We start from the raw sequence: 21,668 nt of genomic DNA on the forward strand, positions 1-21,668 counted from the left end.
TGAAGAAAAAAAATCAAGAGTCCAACTTTTGATATATTAAGTTTGAAATGCCTAGTAAACATTCTATTTGAGCTAGATGAGTCTAGCACACACACATGTAAATATGGAAGTTGTTAGTTTATAGTTGGTATTTAAAGTCAAGTGATTGCAGTTGAGCACCTAGGGAGTGGGGAGATAGAGAAAAGGAGATAGGTCAATGAACTGAGCCTTGGGTTACTCCAGCAGCTAGAGAATGGGAAATGAAAAGTATCTATCAATGGAGGCTGAGAAGGTGTGTCCAGTGATGTCCTGAAAGCTAAAGGAAGGATATGTCTCAAAAAAGGTGAACGTGATTAGTTGTTAAATGCCGCTAAGAAGCTTCATTAGATTAAAAACTGAGAACTGGATACTACCAGAATTGACAAATGTGGATGTCCTTGGTGACTTCGATGAAAAGGTTTCAGTGGAGTGGTAGAGGTGAAAGCTTGATTGAAGTTGGTTCATGGGGGAATGGAAGATAGGAAGTAGAGAGAGTGAATAGACATCCTTTAGAGTAGGTTTGTTAGAAAGAGGGGCAGAGAAAGGGAGGGGTAGCTACAGCTCAATGAGGGATCAAAAGAGGGTTTGTTTTGTTTTTAGATAGATAACATTACAGAAGGTTTGTGTGCTGGTGGAATGATCCAGTAGAGTGGGGAGAAGCCATGATGTGCGAGAGAAAGGAACAGTTGCAGAAACAAGATAGGTAGAAAGGTGAAAAAATTACAATGAATAGTTTGGCCTTTGATATGACAATGACATCACTTATGTCTGGCATAAATAGAAAGAATAATACCAATCCTGTATACCTGCTGTTCAGAGTATTAGGTCAGGTAGGCCATGGGAAAGCCCTTTGTAAATGTGAAACTGCTTATAAACATAAAGGCTTCTATTTAGTTGAGTCACTTTTACTGAATGAGATGGTTGTGTCACCTACATCTGACAGATCTATTAGCATGTGGACCTCAGACACTGATGGGGAAGGCAGCAGGGGCCTATATTCCCACATACTTATCTGAACACATACCTTTTATTTAACTAGACCAGCAACAAATATTGAAGCATCTTTGATGAGCCAAGCACTGACTTGGGCACTGGGAATACAGTGATGAAAAAGACAAAGTCGCTTCCAGTAAGGGTCTTACATTCTAATGGAGGGAGATGATGGATAGAAAGATGAATAAATAAATAAGACATTTTCTGGTGACGCTTGTCATTAAAAAAATAGGGAGATGTGATAAAGACACTGACCTCATTCCTTTGAGATTGAAATTTGTTACATATGAGGCCTATATGCTCCAGAAACGGAATGTGTTCTGATCACTGAGAGTAATTATCTCTCACCCTCACAAATTTGTGAGACAGGTGGAACAAGACAGAAATCATTCCCACTTTTCAGATGAGAAAATGCAGATTCAAGGATTTTGGGCATCAAGTTGTAAAAGGAATATTGAAATACAGATGTTTTGGCTTTGAGTTTACTGCTTTCTTTATGATACCAGAAAAATGCATGTACAATAAATTGAAAATGCTTATAATTCTTTTCAAAAATCATCCTATATATTCAAAAACAAATACAATTATAAACATGCAGGAGTTAGAATCTCTTAGATTTCAACAGGATCCAGGAAGATTAGGTTTGCACTTTTTTTTTTTGTAAATATAATTGTTAGTTTATAGTGGATGTTAACTACATTTTTGGGAAAAATGTAAATCTTTATATTATCAGTCAGTCTTCTGTAATGACATTCTATTAGGTTGTGAGAAATTATGTGTTTTAATATCATGTTTTAAATGATTTTATTTTACTACTGTTATTCCATATTTTATGTTAAATATTAATATTTGCTCAGAGAAAGTTGTTTATTCAATGGTTTTTTGAGACTACAGACAGAGATTTTCCTAAACAGAAATAAATATTTTAAACTAATACCTTGTAAAATTTCATTTTGGAAACATGAAACCATTTGGGGAATATAATTGTGCTATTCAAGGTTGTTGGCTAAGCAACTCAAAAGCCAGGATTTCTTGTTAACTAAATGCTAAAGCAATAGATAAAAAAAGTATGATTTCTTTAATCCCGCCTTTTTACTTGTACTTAAACTAGACAACAATTCGGATCTGTAAGACAATTTTATCTTTTAAGCTCCGGAAAATGTTGAGTCATTGGTATTGCTGCTAATTACATGTAATAGAATTTTGAAATGTAATTTCCAAACCTTTTGATTGTGGTAAAATTAAAGAGAATGTTAACTATGAAAAATATAAAATTTCTAAAAAGGACACTGTAATATCCTAAGCTGCCTTCTTCATCCCAGTGTTGTAGATGTAAGCTCTGGGTTTTGAAATGCTATTACGGATGTTAAAATGTATAGTGTTTATGATGATGTTGGAGAGTAATTTTATGAACATGAAGCAATTGAGAATCAAGAATCAAGTGGCTTAATATTGACTTTTATTTGGGACTCCCGGACCTTTGGTAATCTTATGCATAAACTTTGAGGAAGTCAAATATCACAGGGAGTATCTAAAATTTTTGTCTGAAGGTCTTTTTGTTCTTAACTGTCAGAGAATATAAAAAATCAGCTGTGGTATTTTCAGAAGTATCCAATTTCAAATGCCCTTTTATTCAGTGCTTTTATGACCAGTTGCTTGACAACATATAGATATAGTTACTTCATGTGAGTGTTCCTGTGCTGTTGGCGTTAGTGTATTTTTCTGGACATATGCTGTTGTACAGTAGTTCCCGACTTATAGATTCTAAACTGGCTCTAGTGCTTTGCATTGTTACAGATTTAGAAACTTTTGTAACTGAAAAATATTTCTCCACACATGCTTTTGGAAACATATTTTGAGACAAGTATTAGTTACTAGATATATAATGTGTGCTGGGTGTGCTTTAATAGCCATTCGGTATTCATTAGACATTAAACATACTATGTATAAAATTAAGCTCTTAAAAAACCTTCCATTTTTGTATCAATTTGAATATCTAAGAGTAAATTTTGTTGCTACAACCTGAAAAGTTCAAAATATAATTATTCTAAAATATATTTTTAGTGAAAGAATATAATTTCAAAACAACATATACTTTTATAGTAATTACAACCTTTAATCTCCTCTGTTGATACTTAAATAAATTTTGCCAATTTAGGCAGTATTGGGAATATAGCTATACATACACACATGAGTCATTCTTCTGCATTTATAAATTTCTGTAGGATATTTTATACATAGTTTATACATAGTTTTATACATAGTTTATACATAGTAAAAACATACTTTTATAGTATCACCACATTATATGTCCAACATATGAAGCACATTCGAGAAACATATCCATGTAAACATTTTTTCACTGTATTTTGTTTATTATGTGGTCTTAGTTATTATAGGAGAGAGAATAGGTTAATAATATAATAGATCAAGAAGAGTAGCATAGGATTAATTCAACACAAACATTCATGTAAATGACTGAATTTAAAATAACCACTTACTAGATCTTCTACGTTTAGCAAATACCTGAAAGGCAAATGTTTAGACTGTTAACTTTGTGGAGATAGTGGCTCTGAAGACAGTTTCAGGTTAAAGTAGTTGTATGTTTGAACTAAAAACAATGTGCATAGGAGTCCTATGCAATTCTAGGGGATTATTATTTCCTTTTAAGAAAAACACCGCCCTGTGGATCACCACGTCCAGATTTGTACAAAGAAAAACTAGTTCAGGGCTGAGACTGAGAGCTGATACATTTCAAGGAGGACTGGCCAGCTGCACTTGTGAGCGGTGACAGATCTCTGTGAAATATAATCCTGATTAAAAATGCATGTGTGAAACCTCTTCGAATAAAGCTCTGTGTCCAACAGCATTTTTAGAGCTCCTGCACGTAAGAAGGGGAGACTAATGTAGCTACTCTTGTACTATTCACTCCATCATTTGCTGGCTGTTTTACATTTCTGAAATTATCTCTTACTGTAACATTGAAGTAGGCAGAATTATTTTTGTTTGTTAAAAAAGTCATTGATACAAGTGAGTTTAATAATTTAGAAATTCACTGCGCACACATACATGGACTTTTTATAAATATGTCAAAATCAAATAAATACAGAGTGATAGAAAGTTTTGATGTAGATGAACACCAGTGACTATGATATGTAGGCCTCCACTAGTGCTGTGTCATATAAAAAGGCATTTGTACAATTACTTCCTACAGATTAGCAACTCTATTGTTGTGACTGTATTATTCTTGCAGTGCCAAAGCTGTAATCAGTTATTGAACAATTTAAGTGTGTTTGTAAACTAATTTTGTTTTTTGGGGTCCAGATTTGAGGGAATTCAGGTATAAAGCCTGAGAATCTTCTAAAATAGAGATGAGGTATATCTGTCTGGTTAAACATAAAAACAAATAATGCAACTATGGAGAAATCTGAGCAAGGCAAATTGCCTTGTGTTCCAGTTATTACAACTGTGTGTAATTTTGATCCTAAGATTATGGCCTAGATGCCTTATTATGGCCATGTCCTTTGTTGGGATCTAAAATATGATCATAAACCATGCAAATGTTCACTTCTTTAAAACCTTAGAAAATAAATATTTGAGGAGGAAATCAGTAGAGTGACACAGAGGAGTAACAGAGTATAAGCACTTGTCTGGAACTGCACATGTATCTAGCTAGTTGTATAATTGTTATATATACGTATATATATATATACACACACAGATATAAACATAGATAAATGCACGCACATATCTATAATAAGCAAATATATCAGGAAAATATTTATTGAGCTTCTTCCATGGGCTCTATGACTTTATGATGGTTATAGCTTTCTAGGTGCCCTAAATATTTATTTTTAATGGCTATATTTTTAAAATCTTATCAATACTCCCTGAACAACATCTCCCCATTTCCCCTACCCCCAAACCCTGGCAATCACTATTCCACTTAATGATAATTTTAATAGATGAGTGTTTTATTTGATGTCATTTAGAAAAAAATGATAATCTGAAGTTTTGTACATAATAACAATTTCCTGCTGAGAACATTTTAAAATGTAATTCACCAAATAAAATATAATTCTAAATTTCCATTTGTAGAATGTGTGTAGAAGGAGTGGCCTGTGCGAGTTTCTTTATCTTGCTTTTTCCTATATGCCTCAGTCTAGTGCACTATGAATATCTGGTAGTCTGCAGTTCTTCACAGGAAGATATGAAAATTAACTCACAAATGCAATGCATCTAACATATTGGTACCAAGTTTTTTTTAAATCATGTAATTATAAAAGTATTCAAGATTTTGAGTTCTGATTTTGTAAAACCTGATGAACAGGTGATAGAAATAAGTTTGTCTTCTTTTGAAGGGACATTCATATTTTAAGGGACGTTTTAAGATAAAATTCCCATCTATAAAAAAAAGTCTTCCTTCCCATATAATTTTTAAAAATACAGTGGGACTTCAAGTTAATATTCGCACTTAAAAGACCTAGGTAAGGCCAGGTGCAGCTTTACTATTTATGCCTGTAGTAAAGCTTCAAAGCCGAAAATGTTATTAAGTGTAAGCTGACTTCTCTTTTTTACGTATTCAATTAACATGTATTGAATAGTTATTGACAATGTAAGTTTGCAGTTACTCAATTTTAATTAGAGTATTAAAATGGGTACTCTCTGAGGGACAAATAGTGGTGTTTATTATCTCTAAATTTGAGATTTCAACTTATTATGCCTTAAATTTTGTCTTCCCTAATATTTGTGTATATTTTCAATAATATCTATTCTTCCTTATAGGAGAATTAATGGTATAAAAAAGATTCCTTTATAATGTATATGCATAAAGAGCAATATTTATTATGTATTGTGATTTTCCTAAAATAAATGTAATAATTTTTGAAAAGTATATTATATATAGTTTAATGACAATATATAGAACATAAGATAGTGGATGAATTTCTACCACAAAATATGTTGCAGGTACAAACCAATGAATAAAAATTACTGTCACTGAACAACAACAACCAAAAGCTTTCTAAAATATTTAAGACCTTGGATATTTTTTTCTAATCCCTTCGTGCCTTTTAACAAGTGAAACTATTTTTTTTAAAATAAGATTGTCAATGGCTGTTTTTTCAGATTTATTGGGAGCCCCATTTAGCTAGAGTAACTGTCTTTTGTGTTTTAACAGTATAAAAAGCTTTCTCATGTATTATTTTCCTAGTACACATGCTCACACATGAAAATGCATGCAGAGAAGTTCACCAAAGTGAAATGCTGATCACCTTCATGTAAAATGTGATCCTTTATGTCTGGTGCAAATATCAGACGAATAAAGCGTACATGCATTTTTCTTTGCTGATATCCTCTTACTAATGAATGCTTAGATAGTAGAAATGAAATGTAATTTATCTTCATCATTGTGTATATTTTACTTTATTTGCAATTAATTCTCTTGCTATATTACATCTATGTTAATATATGTTTTCTTACAAATTCTAAGGAGAGTACTGACTTTAATTTATTTCCCATCTTGCAGTTAATTTAAGCAGGGGTTTAATACCAGTGATCTCCTTTCTTAGTAACAAATACACATAGTGAGTGTTCTGAGATTTGTGTATGAACCCAGAATTCAGAAATGGGTTTTTATTATTCCTTTTGATTTAAAATAAATTACCAATTATTAGCTTAAAAATTCACATTGAGAATTAGTAGTCTCAGATTGCTATTTAATTCATTCCTGTTATTTTAAACTTTAAATTATTGATATTAATATTAGCATTTTTGAGCAACATTTCTAGGGTAAACAGGTTCTCTAATATTCATAGTCTGAAATCACTGTGTGTATATATATGTATGTGAAGAATTAAAAAAAATTTATGTGGAAAATTAAAATCTAAATATTTATAAAAATATTTGTTTTTCATGATGTTACTTCCAGAGTTCTATAAAGACAGTTACATGAATTTTTGTGTATATTAAAATAGTGACTTTTAATTACAGTTTCACAAATAAAAATTAATAAGATAAAAATCACTCAATAGATTCACTGACAAGAATTGTCATTGAATGTTATTAGACATCTGACATTTGAAATATCAATTGTCATCCCCTTGAAAAAGATAATTTGTAAAACAAGTCTGTTTAGGAAACAGAAAAGAAAAAAACTGTAACTTTTAAACCAATTCTAGCTCAATAGGAATAAAATCTATTATGATTATAAAACAGTCACAGTGCTGGAAGGGAGACAGAAGAGGTAAAGAGAAGTAAAAATGTTTCGAACATTGAAAAATGCTTTATTTTAGTGCTTATAATCGTATATGTAGAGTGCTTCATTTTGAAGTGCAATTTAAAATACTAACTGTTGTGACAACTTGGGGTGAAAGTTCCTTCTGTATTGTATACCTGGACAGAGGATACATGGGCCTTTCCTAGCTATAGTTTTTATTACAGGTCTTCCCAAGAAAGAGTTTGGGGTTTCCTTTTTAAATCCTCATCCAGTGATGTTTTACTTATCATACAGTACAATATCATATGGTGTCTTCAGCAAACAGAATGTAAAAAATTCAAGAAGCCCTACATATAAGAATGTGAATGTTGACCCTTATTTCTGACTGACCTTGCTGATATGCCTTCCATATAAAGTAGCTGTGGGCCTTGCAAGGCTTCTAGTGACTGTTATTTGAATAATAAATGTAGAATCTAGAGAAATATGTTTTTTCTTAGCATTAACACACAGGTACAGCAAATGGTAACACGCCGACTGGCCCAGAGTCCTTAGTTAAATCATCAGTTTGTTAACTGCTGTTTGCAAGGTAAACCCTCCCTCTGGAATGAACTTCTTTAAAGCAAAATGAAATAAAATAAAGGTAAGTAAAAGTAAATAGATTTTCCTATTGAAAGTTATTACTTCAGGAATGAAGAAGATGGATATTGATCGGCACCATCCTTTGCCATTACTGTCAGGTCCACGCAGATAGCTAAGACACTTTATTCTAAGCAAACAGCCATTTTCTCTTCTGACATGGGATTCCAGTGAGAATTGAAAAAAGTAAAAGGTTGGTAAAAACATTTTTCTGTCCTTCTTACAGGGACAATTTATGTTGAAGTAACAGTTTGTGAGGTACTTGCACTTGTTATTGATTTATTTCTTCTTTGTCGTGAACCATCTCCTGTTTTATAATACAGTTACTCTTGTATACTGTTCCTAGGCAGTAATTTAGAAATAATTTTCATTGCAACAATGTCCTGAGGGGCTCAAAATATTGGAAGTATATGAATAAAAGAATAAACATGTGTAAACCTTTTCTAGGTGTTATCTAGGTGTTTTTAGTACATTGATATTTGCAATATTTGTTTTTAGCACTAATAAAAGACACAATATCATGATGAGCTATTGTCATAACATCGCAAATGGAATTCTAAATCCATGAAGTCCCCATGGCTTTTGGTCAAATAAACCCTCCAATATGACCTTGGGAATCCATGGACTGGAAAACAGAAAAGAGTGTGAATAACATAAGCTTAGCGTACTCGGGTTATAATTTATTACTATCAGAGATTGGCTAAGTCTCTGTTGATAAGAAAGCAAATCTGAGTGAAAAAATCTAGTAAACCTGAAGAAAAACTTTTGTTTAAATCAATAAATATCTTTGAGATATGCATCTATAAATTTTCCCACTAGTGCATGTATAAACATCCACTTTACTCTGTGTGTTCACCTATACAGTATACAATTGTTTCCTCCAAAAAAAAAATCAATATGGCTGTGATTCCGCTATAGTTCATTCACTGTTTATGGATAGGGATTAATGTTTGACCTCTCCTTGCCTTCTTGACTTGAACCAATTACTTTAGAATAATTTTTCTGGTTTAACTTTTTATCACATTTTCTGACATTTTAGTGAATAATATTTGACAGCTATGAACATCTGCAAAAGTTATTGTTATCATAACTTGAGCTCAATGGAACTACCGTCACTGATGCTCTAAAGATCATATTGCACTGCAGAGTATGAACACACTTACATTAAAAATTTATTTGATTTTTCAGTGGGAATCTTTGCTTAGTTTGCTTTAACAAAGGTAGACTGTTTCAAATTTTTTTTTGAAAATGTTACCTGAAGGTGGGAAGTGAATTTGCATTCTGTACAGGGGAAGTCTCAAAGTCTCTATTTTTCATTCTGGAATTTTATATATTACTGTTATGCAGGAAACAGCTTTTAATCTTCTCTATCTCTGTCTACTTTTTCTTAAATGAATAAAACAAAAATCTTCGGAACATGAACACTGAAACCCAGCTTTGTGCATCATAGGTTTGTGAGTAATTTCTGATAAACTATTTCATTTTAGTGTCCTGATTTCTTATTCAGTTTGCACTCAGGGAAACTGGTATATTGCATTCTCCTTGAAGAAAGCCATAGAGAGAGAAAATGCAGGTAGTCATTTATGTGCATATAACAATATAAATTGTAAAGATTAAGGGGAATCATTTTGGGGAGGATCACAATTTTGCAACTAAAAGCACTTAAATAATTACCTTTTTAAGCAACTTTTATTGACTATGCAGCAGGATAAAAAGTAATCTTACTTGTTTTAAATGGCATAAAGCAACCAAATGCCATTAACAGAGTGTTACATTTCTTATTTCACTAAGATTGTTGAAGCTTACCAGAAAGAGATAAAAAATGTATAAATTCAGGAACACTGGCTAGTAATATCCCAAACCATTGTCAGTGGACTCCTACTTTCTCCTGCCAAAATATGTGGAAGCATGCATGGATTGTACTAGATTAGTAAGAGGGGCTCGTTTCCGTGGCATTAGCCAGGTATCTTAGCAACAAGACCATACCAGATTCTAGCAGTGCTCTGTGGTGGTGCATGTAATATCCTGGACATAATCTGTCTTTTAATTTTCTTTGGATTGTAGTGATATTACAGATACATGTGTTCAGTTATAGATCTTTATTTAATAAGAAGAATGCCTTAGCTGAAGATTTGTACTATGCCAGGAGTGGGCAACTCACAATAATGTTGCTGGCGTTTTAGCCGAGGTACTGCCTTGTCTCGCATTTCAGATTGACAGGAAAACTTACTCCCTTCATTAAGATGTGCCTCATAGTTCATATCTTTATGCTGTGGAGATGAGGATGCTGCTGGAATTCATAATACTAAGAACGTTATTTAATGTCAGATAGAATGCAAATTGCTCGTACAATTGAAATGTCATCTAAAACATGCCACCGTATGCAACACCACTTTATTATAAGTCACTGAGAGCAATATCTTAAATTTGGAATTGCACTAATCCTTCATCTGCTTTGTTTACCTTTCATCTATAATAGAGATGTCGAATTTCCTCCAAACTGGATTTGCATGTTTTAACTGCTTGCTCACATAGCTGAATATGTGTGGGAGAACCATATAGGGGTACTTCCTTTGATTTTCTTGTCTTTTTGTTGTTTGTTTAATGCAAATTAACAGCAAAAGATAGCTTTCAAATATGAGACAAAATGCCGTGTCAACCCTTTTGGGGAAATAAGCTAAAGCTTATGAAGGAACATTTGGTTATTTAAAGGACGAATTATAATACAAATATGCTGTCAGTTTATTGGTAATTGATTTTCTTGGTAATTTAGTTTCATGCAGTATTTTCTTGCATTAATTGAAACAATAATTTTATAAGATTAATTTTGTTCACAGTGAAATTACATGTGAGCTATTTAAGACATTTGTCATGCTTGCTTGGAGAAAGTGTCCAGAACAATTGCCATCCAAAATAAAGCTATCTTGACATAAAAAATGTTGTTTGTACACAAGCGTTCTTACCTTGAGTTCTAAATATTCATTCAAGATGATGGCTTATCTTTTATAGATCAGTTTTCAGTACCACAGAAGTCCCAGGACACCCCTTGAATCTGTAAATTCTAGGGTTTTCCATAAATAATTACATTTTTACAGAGATGAGAGTTGTAAGAAGGAAAGTAGGAAGAAAGAAGAAAGTCCTTAAAACCCCACTCTTTGGGTCTGTCACCTCCTACTCAAGATCCCCTCTTCTTGCAACACAGCTTTTCCCAAAGGATTTAGGCTCTTAAATGCTTAGCGTCTTTTGATAGGCTGCAGTGAAGATTCTGTTTTGTTTGCTTCATATTATATAGTATTTTCATTGTTCATAACAGAGTATTCTAAATCTCAATATGCATTTGTAGGGTCTTAGAGTTGTACCTCAAAAAGATTATTTCTTGGTGATTATATTTGATATAAAACTTATGTAAGAGTGCCAGGACTCCCAAAGTTCAAACTCTTCCAATTAGATAAATATCTCGGTTTTTGTTTGTTTGTTTGGTTGGTTGGTTGGTTGGTTGGTTGGTTTTGTGAGACAGAGTCTCAGTCTGTCACCCAGGCTGGAGAGCAGTGGTGCTATCTCAGCTCACTGCAACTTCCACCTCCCAGGTTCAAGTGATTCTTGTGCCTTAGCCTTCCGAGTGGCTGGGATTACAGGCACACGCCACCATGCCCAGCTTATTTTTGTATTTTTAGTAGATACATGGTTTGGCCATGTTGTCCAGGCTGGTCTCGAATCCCTGGGCTCAAGTGATTGCATGCCTTGGCCTCCTAAACGGCTGGAACTACAAGCATGAGCCACCGCACCTGGGCCCTAGTTAGATATATACCTTATATATCATTTGGTATAAGAATCTGTATAAGGCTACAAAAAATTATTTGTATTTATGAAGACATGCTATGACTCCTTGCAAGGAACAGCCTAAAGTGACTACTATGATATGGTTATTGCCATAATGCTATAACATTTCCTCTAGTTTTTTAAAGATCTCTAGAGCTGGGCCGGGCGTGGTAGCTCATGCCTGTAATCCCAGCACTTTGGGAGGCCGAGGCGGGCAGATCATGAGGTCAAGAGATTGAGACCATCCTGGCCAAAATGGTGAAACCCCGTCTCTACTAAAAATACAAAACTTAGCTGGGTGAGGTGGCACGTGCCTGTATTCTCAGCTACTCAGGAGGCTGAGGCAGGAGAATCGCTTGAACCCAGGTGCTGGAGGTTTCAGTGTGCTGAGATCGTGCCACTGCACTCCAGCCTGGGCAACAGAGTGAGACTCCATCTCAAGAAAAAAAAAAATCTCTAGAGCTATTATACAACTCTCAAAGAGTTGTCTGAAGATTTCAAGACTTAGAATCACTTGATATATTTATGAAAAAGTTAGATTCCTAGGCCTTTGCCCAGACTCATTATGTAAGAGTCTCTATGGGTTTAGAAATAGCTCCAAGTTTTTCTTTGACACATTAGAATTTGGAACCATTAATTTAGAATAATGAATGGCAATTAATACAAAGCTTAATTTTCATAATAAGGGTTTTGGCAAGTTAGACCATGTTATGTTTTATATGTGTGTGTGTGTGTGTGTGTGTGTAGGTTGTGTAACATATGTGATATAAATATGTTACACATATGTAAAATTGGAGATTTTACTAAAAAATAAGTTGAAACATTGGGCTTGGGATTTCTTTTAAAAAAGTCAAAATTATGTAATTTGTTATTACATAGTTTGAGTTATCTTCATTTTTGCCTTTTTTTTTTTTTAGAGACAAAGCCTTGCTTTGATAGTTCACTATAATCTCTAACTTCTGGGCTGAGGCAAGCTTCCTGCCTCAGTGTCCCAAGTAGCTAGAACTACAGACACATGCCACCATGCTCAGTTAATTTTAAAATTTTTTTTGCAGAGATGCTATGTTGCCCAGGCTGGTCTTGAACTCCTGGCCTCAAGTGACCTTCCTGCTTTGGCCTCCCAAAGTGCTGGGACTACAGGCATAAGCCACACCACCTGGCCTTGCCTAGGTCTTTTAAGTGAGAATATTAACTTGAAGTTCCACTGTATTTTTAAAAATCACATAGGAAAGAGGACTTTTTTATAGATGGGAATTTTATCTTAAAATGTCCCTTAAAATATGAAAACTCAGACATGTATTTTATAAATACATAATATAAAAATATAAATTTTTGCCTTCCTTGATGTAAAAAAAAAGAATGAAGATAAAATCAAGAACTAAGTTTTTATTCTATATTTGGTCTGGCTACTGACTTTGAAGTCAAGTTACATTTTTGTTTCTCCTTGCACAATTCTCAGTAACCAGTCTTGCATTCATTTTACCAACATCTTGGGTCCAGAAGCATCCTGGGGTTTTGTGTAAACTAAATATAGAAATCAATTTAGCCAACTGTGAGGTATAATCATCTCTTGGGTGTAAAATGACATCTGGTTCTTTGTGTCATCTGCATTATATAGCCACACTAAAGAAAAAATGACACACAGAAAGACAAAGATAAATTCAAATTCATGTCAACATAATGGAATTCCCAGGCTGATGATATATGACTGATGCTTAACCCAACAATCAGCAAATGGTTTAGTAATAGATGCACATAATTCCAGAGACTGACAAGCCAAGAGCTGGTCTCAGGCTCAGATATATATGAACAGTTATTCTGTGCTACCTCTTTGTAGGTGTGGTGTACAAAGATATAATCAAATACAGAAATGTTTCTAATGCTTACCTCAGAATGTCAAGCATTACTTAGAATGATGTATCTGATATGCAACTTGGTAGTTTATCATAAAATACTCTTTTTAAAATTTGAAAAATTGGTACTATTTGATGTCTCCAAAATGTTCATTATAACTTTGACGTTTTTCATATACAACAGTTGTACCTCTAACTACCTTTCTTTAGAAACTATGTTATTATCTCAAATTCAGCCTTTCTAAAATCAAAATTAATGTTTTCCTCTGAACACAAGATCCTATTACTGATTTCTCAGTTCTGTTGCGCCACTATTTTCCCTTATTACTTGTGTTCAAAGCCTTTCAGGGATGTTTTGGTACAGTACATGTGCTAAAACTTCTAGTCATTTTGCACATGATATCATTGTGAAACAGGCTTATTTTGAAAACATGCCATGGATACATTGGGAAAAAAACAGTTTAGTTCAAGATATCAAACCAGCTTTCTCAATACCCAATTAAATTATACATCCTGCTTCTAACCACATAAAATGAGAGAATATGACACTTTAGGAAAGATTTGATCACCTAAATAAAACTAGCAGTGCAAGGAATAGAACATATAGTGGAATTTTTACCTGAAAAAAAATCAAGACCCTATTTCTCTCTTGATGAGGAAAGAGTTTCTGATGTTATAGAAATCATCTGTTTACACCACAAAAGAATATTTTATCTTTTAAGCCGTTGTGCATCAAGGTGAATTGAGTTTATCTTTTTAAAAAATGTGGCAGGGTGATTTTTTGTTTTTTTCCCCACTTCTTCCTGGTGATTTTCCTGGGCACAGCCTACACCAAGAATCGGATTACAGAAGCACCCATTGATGATGCAACCTAATGTGGAGACTGTTGGAATCCTGGGGAGAAGATAAAGAGATGAGAGTGTCAGCTCCCCAATTTTAGGAACCTGTATCAGATGAACTGGGGAAGAGAGCTGGAGAATTTGAAGAGTGGAAAGCACACTTAACTTTCTCCTTATGCTCCATCTCAGACTCTTTCTGAATTGGAAGAGATAATTAAAACCAAACAATAAAGATGTTCTCTGTATGCATCTGGGTCCTGGCTAACAGGACTTTGGTTTAAAAATGGGCCATACAACAGTTTTTCTCTACAACAAAGGACATGATACTGGAGATAGAATCCTCTTCAGGATAGAATCCTGGGGGGCTATTTCTGTATATGGCAATGTTATGTTTTAGGTCATGCCCCATTACAACAATGTTGACAAGAAAGCTCACAGAAGAGATTTGTGAAGGATAAGGAGTTAGTAAGGAAGATCCAATTCTTGACAGGGCTGATATTTACCTCCAAGTGTCATCATGAATTTGAATATTGCTAATATAACATTTTCCCATCATAATTGCAAACACTCTGTTTTTACAAGGTAGCAGGCCAGACTGTTGGAAATTGGCAAAATAAGATGAAAATAAGCACATCCACATTTTTGGGGGCTGCCATGACGGAAGAGGTTCTTTCATACACATCTCGTATTTTGCAGAGTAGTTTGGTCCTTTCTAGCTTATCATCCTTCTCATGTGTAATGGGACAGAGAGAGTTAGAGACAATTAAAAAATCAATGAGAATCCTGTTACTAGAGAATTCACTGTAGCCCTACTACTAGAGAACTGAGAAATCCCCCAAATCAGTGACTGCAAATCACCAACAAATCCTGAGCACTTCTTATGTGCCATAAATTTGCCAAGTGCTTGACATGATGTATGTCTTTCAATCCTCATCACAATTCTGTGAGATAGAGACTATTAACCAATAGGTTTGGTGAGGTTAAATAACTTTGATAAAATCATTCAGCAGACAATAATAAGAATACTTATCATGATAAAGCAAACAGTTGCACAGAACTTACTGAGGGCATCCTACTGCTAAGTGATCAATATATACTAAAAAGTTTAAACCCACAGCAACCCTGTGAGGTAGGTTCTATGATTACTATGATTATTCTCGTTTTTATAGATAATTAAGTTGAGGCCTGGAAAGATTAAGTTGCTTTCCCAAGTCACAAATCTAGTAAATGGTAGAATTAGGATTCAAAATTAGGATTTCAGGCCTCACAATCTGTACTCTTTACCATGAAGCTATGGGAATACATTATAGAGCCATAGATCCAAGGTAGGAAACCTTACCTCCCAAATCCAAGCTTTTGCCGTCAAAACCTAAGTGTCTGCATACATAAAAAATAGTTACAGAATGAATAAGACCTACTATTTGATAGCACAACAGGGTGACTATAGTCAACGATAACTTAATTGTATATTTCAAAATAACTAAAAGAGTATAACTGGATTGTTTGTAACAAAAGGATAAATGCTTGAGCGGATGGGCACCCACTTCTCTGTGATGTGGTTATTAAGCACTGTATGCCTGTATAAAAACATCTCATGTACCCTATAAATATATAAACCTACTATGTACCCATAAAAATTAAAAATAAGAAAATTAATAATAAAAAACCTAAGTGTCACCCCTTGAAACACAGCTATTGATATAAACATATTGTCTTTTTTTGTTTTTCATAGTTTTGATATATTAATATAGATATTAAACATATTCTATTGATATGATTTATTCTCAACAACAAAGGATTGTGATTAAAGCAATGGAAAATAAGGACACAAAGATATGAGAAGGCAAGCACTTTGAGATGTTCATCTCTCCATTATTTTGAGCCTTTAGGTCAACTTCTTTTGAATAAATGTGTAGGTTAGTAAACTAAGTGAACTATAGAAAATTATGTTATTGACATATTTTTGTGTGTGTGGTTATACCACTTAACAAGTAAGTGATCTCCAAGAAAATCAGTCCTAAGTCAAAACATACAGTATTGAGTAAATTAATGTGTCTTTACTACTGGTGGGCAATAATGAATATTCTGCTAATCTTTAGAATTATTGCAATCAGCACCCAGCACCACATCGCAGACTTCCTTCATGACTTAATCTTTACCTTTAATCTGAAATTGATTTTACATTTGTAATTATTGGTCTATTATGTGGTTTTTGGCGTTTACCAGCTATGCAAAACAATAGCTGGATACTAGAAGGCATTTTATTATAATCTTACTATTTTTACCATGATTGAATGGTAAAAATATGTCACCACTATTATGATGTCATTTTAAACTTGAATAAGCTTAGACCACTTATTGAAAAATCCTGGGTAATTTTAAATTGATGTTGACATTAAAAAGGATTGCCTATAATGATAGTGTCTTGTAGCTTTAAGTAGCAGTCTGAAGTAAATCTAGTAATAATTATGGTTACATCTTGATCACTTGCCTTTTCCTGTTTATTAACCTTGTAAGGAAACATATTGTTAGAGTCATCTTTAATTCCTACAAAAAATTAATCGCCTTCCATCCCCTCTTAGACCTTAAAACAAGAATAGAGAATGTGAGTTCAGTGCTTGAACTTTTTTCCTGGACAGATTCCCACATGGAAAACTGAGGCAAGTCTACTAAAAGCTAAGTACCTTCATCACACATCAGCTTCGAGGGCCTTCTGTTACTGTCGGTCCATCTCTTCATCTCTCTGGGGAGGAGCCCCAACACACACAACCCAGGGCCTGCTGGAACCAGCCAGTGGTAGAGCTGTCAAGGCCAGCCTATTTAAAAAGAAAATAATGAAAGACAAAATCTCATCAGCTAACCTGAATTGCTGATCCCCGGAGGGTGCTCTAAGAAAAGTTGGAAAAGATTATGTAAAATAGCTCTCATATGTTAGGCAGGAAAAATTACTTATTGCCTCTAAACTGAAAGATTGTAAACAAAGTTTCCCATTTTTGCAGAAAAGAAAGATCAGTTGCATCAGATGCTGCTTTCAAACATAGCTTCTGTAAAGTGCCATCAGGTTTAGATTCAGCCACTTGTGTCCAAGAGAGAAGGGGAGAAATGGGAGAGATTTATCTCTCTTATCTCTAAGCCTCCTTCTGTGTTGGGCAGCACCCAAAGCCTAAATAGATAGGATCCTTTATCCAAAACCCACACTTCTGCCTTTTCATCCTAAAAGTGAAACAAAACAATTTGGCAGTGCAATAATCAAAGAAACAGTAATATTTTGTAAAGAGTTGACTATGAAAATGTGACCAAATCAGTATTTGTTTACTGTCTCCACTTATTAACAACATGCAGTTTATGTGTAAATTAAATTTGTGTAATTCTCACTTTGACTTTGAATGTGTTTCATAGTTATACCGATGCTGTTATTAATTTTAACTTATTACAAGTTGATGGTTTGTATGTATAAATGTTACAGACAAAATCAGTGAAATTTAAAGTATGTGTGACCTTTAAGTGGTAATTGTGTATATTTTTTCACATATTTTAAAAGTTGCTAAATAAGTATGATAAGCTTAATTTCTTTCTCTTTCTTTCAAACTCTACCTAGCCCAAGCCTCACTATTATTTTGCATCCTTTCCTGACCAGTCTAGTCCATAGAAGTCTCCTTTTTGTAAAAAACTCAAAGAACAGTCGTTTCTAAACATTTTGCTATGAAGCAAGTTAATTTTTACCTTTTGTAGACCCTACCTATGCTTCCAGATTTTATTTAGCAAAGATGCATTTACTTCGTCATTTGTTTCTTCAGTTTCTATTTTATGGGTACTATTAACCAGCAGTAGACAATAGTGGCATTGATCTGCCAAATTTGATGAGAAGAGCCAGGTCTGGGATTTGGACTGAGTGAATGTGAGCAGATGTGGTACAGGTGTTTGGAGGACACAGAGGCTGAAGTCCTCGGACTCCTTAGCAGAGCAGAGCAGTGTGGATTAGGGCTTGGACAGAGAGAGAGCGAGCTGATGACTGGAAGTGTGTGATTGCCAGAGATGAGTGGGAATGCTGCATGAAGCCAGGAATGGGCCAGGAGCTGGATCACGCATTGTCAACATAGGATCTGTTTCCAAGTGAGAGGCAAATAGCACAAGAAGTAAATAGAGAAAAATTAAGAGCAATCATATGTCACCTGTATATTATTATATAATTCAACCATGGATCCATTCATCAAGAAAGTGCCCTTCCTTATCCCTGGAGTGTCATTCCTATTTGGGTCTTTAGGGGATCCTAAACAATTTCTGAAATAATTTTAGCTAAGTATCTGTCTCTGGTAAATGCACATTAGCTTTTAAAAACTATTAAAAATAGTAAACATTTATGAAGAATCACTGTGCTGCCTCTTCCTATGAGAAGACTATTCTTCCCAGTCCCAATTTCCCTTGTCCAAGGAAAAGGAGTGAAAAGAACATGTGCTATTTCTGAACAATAGCTTTAAGAGCTCTCTTGTGGCTCCACCGTGTTATCTTTTCCATTTGCCATAAAACCGCAAAGTTTTAGGTAGGGAATAAAAAGAACCTGGAACAGATATCATGTTGGATCCCAGGTGGACATGCAATGTGAGTGAAAAATCCACCTTTATTTTGTAAGTCGCTGAGATTTTTGAGATTGCTTGTTATCATGGCATTGTTTAGCCTAAGCTGAGAAGTATACATTGTCATTGACATGATTGTTTATCTTGGAGGTCAGTCAATATTTGTATGGCCTTTGCATTTTTTATATAGTGTTTTTAAATCTTATTTACCTAAATTATATGTCCCTTGAGAATAACTTTAATATCTCATTTTTTTGTTGTTGTTTGATCCACCATTTAAACTGTAAACCTCTGAAATAAAGAATTTTAAAATGTGTCAAGGTTAACCAGTGAATGAATGACTCAACATATGCTCCATTGTAGTAACTGTGAGTGAATCAAACATGTCAAAGAAAGTGCAATTAACATAAATATTTCCATATTGACAAGTCTATGGTAATTATCAATCAATTCATCTGTTTCTGATAGTAAAACAAACGATACTTGCGTTCTTTAATGAGACATCTGAAGGCACAGTGTGCAATTAAAAACTATAAATATATTGTTGAAATTATAAATATAAAGCATCACACTTTTAACTTGCACTACTGAAGACTGCCTAATACGGCACTTATTGTACATATTTTCAAGAAAAGAATTACTTTAAAACTAAAGTAGGGGAGGTTTCGAATGGGAAGCTTTGCTGGTAACCTCAGGATATTTACTACATTTCTGAGGCTGACCCTCACCCTTGATGTGAGAAAATTAGGTTTAATTTTCTATTGGCTGATAGATTGAAAAGAATTATAGTTATACCAACTGAAGTATGATTGAGGATGCCAAGTTATTTATTTATAGAAGAGAATAGCTATGTTCATGATCCTTACTCCTGGTACTCTTATTCAGGAAAAGCCAGGGACTTGGAAGTACATACAGTTGGAACTGGTTGTTTGAGATTTTTAATGAGAAGTACATATCATGTGGCCATTTTATTGAGGTCCCAGTTGGAAGTAATGAAATGTCTTTGTCCTGTATTAAATAATAGGTAGCGGTAGAATGCATTTGTTAGATTCATCACTGTTCTTCCCTTTTCCACCAACGTCACTATCTGAAGTCCATGTTCAAGCTGGGTCACCTTTTCTCATTTATATGGCGTATGTATTTTTTCTTTTGATGTACTCATGTTTCCGTTATGTTTGAAGAAAACATTCTTGCCCATCAGATGGTAGAATTGCCTGATAAACCAGTATTTTTACTTAATAATCGAGCTCTTTGTGGAGAATATCCTCTTTTTATGTTTTCTGGTTTGTAAGAAGTACTTCCCTATGGCTATCATGTACTGCTTCTGAATAGTCTTGAGGCAACATGCGGGTAACTGTGAGAAAAAAGTACTTTGCTTAGTATTCAGAAGACCTAGGTTCCAGACCAGCCTTTAGATTGTATTATCCGTGTGACTCTGATTAAATTACTTATTTTTCCCAAGCCTTGGTTTTCTAATGTGTAAAATAGAAGTTATGTTATCTTCGTCATAGAGTGGTAAGGATAAATAAATGCTATGCAAATATGGGCTAATATAAACATAGACTCGAGGGAGCCATTAGATAGCACAACCAGAGCTCTATGTGTTCTTAAACTTCTCTCTACAGCCTAGACTGTAGTGGCTGGACCATGTATATAAGGAATTGTATCTTCTCCTGGAAAGGTCCTTGTCTTCCTCCCACCATCTGATTCATAGTCTTTCACTGCAGTTTGATTAAAAGACCCTTAGGAGTAATTTGGTCATGGTCTGTGTCCGTGTTTACCTCAGTCAACATAAGATACCCCAAAACTCCCAAGTCATCTTTTATGCCTTAGACTTCCATGCCTATATGGTTCTGTGTATTCCATAATTTGACTCACCCAAACACTTTCAGTCATTAGCAAAATCTTCGATGTCAGAGGTGGAAAACATTATTTTTAAAGGGCCAGATAGAAAATATTTTAGGCTTTGGGAGCTGAGAGACAAAACGAAGGATATCGTGGAGGTATTTCTATAACAATTAAAAATGTAACCATTTAAAAATATAAAACCTATTCTTAGCACCTGGACATAAAAACAGGAGTTTGGCTGTCTGACCACAGCTTGGCGACCCCTGCTCTGTATCTTCAGTTTCCTCACAAAACTTTCTCTTCCGCCTGTTGGTTTATGTGGACCCTGGCTCTCCCCAAGCACTGATCCCTGAGCACACCTCTATGTGTTGTCCCCATTAACGATGATTTTTTCGTTCTACAACCTTCATATCACCATGCCTGGAGGTAAGGGTAAGAGTCTTCCTAGATCTCATTGCTGCCTGCAGACCATTGTGACAACCATCCTTTCGTTTCAAACATTCCTTCTCAGAAACATATGCTGCTTGATTATTCTACCTTCTATTCATTCTTGCCATAATAATCACCAGATTTCTGAGACACTACTTCCTCATCTCGTCAACTTACAATCATAAGTAGATCCTACTTTACCATTTATCCTGCTCCAACACAACTCCTGTCATAAATCATTGTGATTTCAATATCTATGCAGACAAACCTTTCTAGCATCCTGACTGCTCAGGTCCTTGACCTCCTCATCTGATTAACTTGTCTTCCAGTGTACCTTAGTCGCTGTAGCTATGCTTAGATCTTGGTGTTATGAATTATTGCACCTTTTCATAATCTCAACTTTAAGCACTCCAGTCTCAGACTTTTGCATGCCTACTTCATT

General features: G+C 34.4%; 1 long non-coding RNA gene across 1 annotated transcript in view; it reads right to left on the reverse strand.

Annotated features, from left to right (window-relative positions):
* The window catches only part of LOC109026585 (uncharacterized), a 32,880-nt gene extending 23,093 nt beyond the window's left edge, over positions 1-9,787 (reverse strand). Inside the window, exon 1 of the long non-coding RNA XR_002005598.3 lies at positions 9,671-9,787. This is a non-coding gene — a long non-coding RNA (uncharacterized lncRNA). The remainder of the gene's footprint in view (positions 1-9,670) is intronic.
* Positions 9,788-21,668: the final 11,881 nt, after the last annotated feature.

Source organism: Gorilla gorilla, chromosome 3 (assembly GCF_029281585.2).
Source record: "Gorilla gorilla gorilla isolate KB3781 chromosome 3, NHGRI_mGorGor1-v2.1_pri, whole genome shotgun sequence".
NCBI classification, from domain to species: Eukaryota; Metazoa; Chordata; class Mammalia; order Primates; family Hominidae; genus Gorilla; species Gorilla gorilla.